Raw genomic sequence first — 3225 nt, 5'->3', positions numbered from 1 at the left:
GGTTCCACCAGGTGGGGGATTAGCTTCCCAACATTATTAGACATGGAGGAAGGTTGCAGGTTCAGTCCTGGGCCCCTTCTCTTTGCCAACTGCACACCCTTCAGAGTCTCATCTAGACTTCCGACTTTAAACAATCATCAGGCTGCTGACAACTCCTAAATTGACCTCAGACTCATGCCTCACTGACAGCTCCACTTGGATGCCTCATAAGGCATCTCCCACTTAAATATCCAAAGAGGACTCTTGACTCCTGCTTTCCACTTCTAAATTTGGTGCTTCCCCCAAACCCTGGTGTCATCAATGGCATCTTCCTTCTCCTTCATCATTCTCCACCATTTTAGCTGAGGTTCCAGCCACCATCACCTCTTGTGGAGGGAACACCAATAATCTCCTAATTCCTCTCTCTCCTTCCATTTCTGGCCCCCTTGCAATCGAGTTTCTACACAGCGGCCAAAAGTTCTTTTCAAAACATGGTGTGAATTATGCCATTCACCCACTTAAAGTTCATACCTATTTTCCAGTTGTTCTTAGAATGAAATCTAGGCTCAGGCCATGGGGTCCTGGGCATGATTCGTGACAGTGCACCGCAGTCCCACTGGCTGAGTTAGCATGCCAAGTGCGACCACGCCTTAGAGTCTTTGCCCTTTCCCCCGTTCCCTCTTTCCCCCTGCTCTTTGTGTGGCCGACTCTCCTTCAAGTTTCAGTGTCCATGTGACTTCTGCAGAGAGGCGCTCTCTCGTCACCTATCCAAAGGATGCCCCACCTTCCTCTCTATCTGTGATAGTGCCCTGTTTGTTCTTTTTTTAGCACTTTCTAAAACTTGTAATTATTTCATCATTTCTTCGATTGCTGTTCTATACCTTGTCTAGACTAACATTAGAGGAGTAGAGATTCTCTTCTCTCCTACATATCTCACATCCGGCATATAACTGGTACTCGATAAATACCTGTTAATTAAGTTAATTAATTAAAGAAGGTCGTTGGTTACTCATACTTTATGGCTAGTTGTTAGGAAATCATTCTGATTTAACCTAACCTGGTTGAGGCATACTAAGTTACTCCCTCCACCTCTGTGCAAGCAGAGGTCCTGCTGCACTAAGGGAAAAAAGAATTTGCAGGCTCATTTCCTGAAACCAACCCTTAAAAAAGTAGAAAGATCTATTCCTTTTTAGGAGGGCACCTGAACAGTTTCCTTCTTTACACTTTTCCCCAAGGAAGTTTTGATTTCAAAGAATATTAATTCTAATTTATGTGAGCTATTCTCTATTTTATGGTCAATTGCCTTGTAGCTCAATAACACTTATGTTTACCATTAATATGTGTCAGACTGATGCTCTTTTAGGTTTTATTTAATTATAGTTCCAGATAATACAGTTTCCCCTTTTCTTAAATTAGAGGAAACAATACATCAACTGGATGGACTATTATGCAACCATATAAAATTATTATTATCATGTAAACATAGTAGCAAACAGCATTGTTTATGATTCATTTTAAGAGGCAGGAGCAGAATACATAATTGCTCTGTTTTGTAATTAAAACTATCGGAGTATGTATACAGATGAACAAGTGCTAATGGGAAACAGGAAAAAACACATTGGTTTTCTAGTGTGTTGGATTTACGTATGTTCTTTTTAAAATTATTATTATTTCTTGGTGCAATATTAATTGCACAATAGTCAGAGGGAACCTGGGCTATAAATCTGGTTGCGAGTAGGTATCTAAAATTATTGTACTGACTAGAAACACCTGGGGCTAGCCTCGTCACCTGTTTAAAGCCCAACCTTCTGTTTAATGTCTACGGCTTTAGTGCCTGCTTAAACCCTTCACTCAAATATAACTGTCAGGAAACGACAGCAAGATGACTCTTTACAATTATATTTCCTATTTCTGCTCCATGAGGATATCTGTGTGAAAGTGTGTTGGTTAGGGTGGGAGAAACAAGGGAGGACAATGTATTTAAAATAAATGCAACAAAGTAAGTTACAAGGAATGAGATGGATTTGTATGTCCATATGCAGCAATTCCCAAGATTTATTGCTAAGTTAATTTTCTTTAAAAAACAGAGACATGTGTGGGTTCCTGGGGTGGGGTTCAGTCAGTTGTGTCAGACTCTTGGTTTTGACTGAGGTTATGATCTCAGAGTTGTGAGATTGAGCCCCGCATTGGGCTCCAGCTGGAGATTCTCTCTCTCTTTCTCACTCGCTCTCTCGCTCTCCCTCTGCCCCTCCCCGTCCCCGCTCATGTCCTCAATCTCTCATAAATAAATAAATAAATAAATAAATAAATAAATAAATAAATAAATAAATCTTAAGGGGAAAAGAAAAGTAGACCCATGTCATGCTCACTTCAGCATCACATATGCTAAAATTGGAGCGATACAAAGAAGATTAGCAGGCTCCTGAGCAAGGATGACATGCAAATTTGTGAAACATTCCATTTTTTTAAAGATTTATTTATTTATTTATTTATTTATTTATTTATTTATTTATTTATTCATGAGAGACACGGAGAGAGAGAGAGAGAGGCAGAGACACAGGCAGAGGGAGAAGCAGGCTCCACGCAGGGAGCCCGATGTGGGACTCGATCCCAGGTCTCCAGGATCACACCTTGGGCTGAAGGCGGTGCTAAACCACTGAGCCACCTGAGCTTCCCACATTCCCTATTTTTATTTTTAAATAAACATTTGACTGTAAAGAAACAGTAGAAACATGTGCATTATACCATCATTTGATGAAAACAAAACAAAAAAGAAAGTCAGAAGAGGATATATATTTATACCTGTATATTTATACATATATCTGTATATAGGGAGATTTTCTTAAAGCATGTCTTTGCATAAGTACATATGCTACATATCTATAATATAGATGTGTATATTTTATACACACATGTGTGCACATGAGTTTTTAGGCAAAGATTTATCTGAAAGACAGACAGCACACTGGTAATAATGGCTGCCTCTGGGGAAGAGAATTGAGAGACTGATATGTGAGGGAGATTTACCTTTCACCGTATAATCTTTCATACTGTTTAAATACTTGCCTTGGGCTTATATTATCTTTTCAAACAGATGATTAAGTCTTTGTTAATAAAGATAGAGAGCCATTTGCCGACAAGCCAAAATAACTGCCTATGAAGCAAATTATATTAAATATACTTCATGGATGGATTTTTAAAAAATACATAAAGAATAAAAACCAAAATAAATACAACTAGCATTTT

General features: G+C 38.8%; 1 non-coding gene across 1 annotated transcript; it reads left to right on the top strand.

Moving 5' to 3' along the window:
* The first annotated feature begins 2340 nt into the window (after positions 1 to 2340).
* LOC129498999 (U6 spliceosomal RNA) lies at positions 2341 to 2446 on the top strand. Its single transcript, XR_008662267.1, has one exon. It is a non-coding gene; the product is annotated as a U6 spliceosomal RNA (small nuclear RNA).
* The last annotated feature ends 779 nt before the right edge of the window (positions 2447 to 3225 follow it).

The sequence above is a fragment of the Nyctereutes procyonoides genome, unplaced genomic scaffold (assembly GCF_905146905.1).
Source record: "Nyctereutes procyonoides isolate TBG_1078 unplaced genomic scaffold, NYPRO_anot_genome, whole genome shotgun sequence".
NCBI classification, from domain to species: domain Eukaryota; kingdom Metazoa; phylum Chordata; class Mammalia; order Carnivora; family Canidae; genus Nyctereutes; species Nyctereutes procyonoides.
The sequence above is the reverse complement of the archived record's forward strand: the minus strand, read 5'-3'. Positions and strand labels throughout refer to the sequence as shown.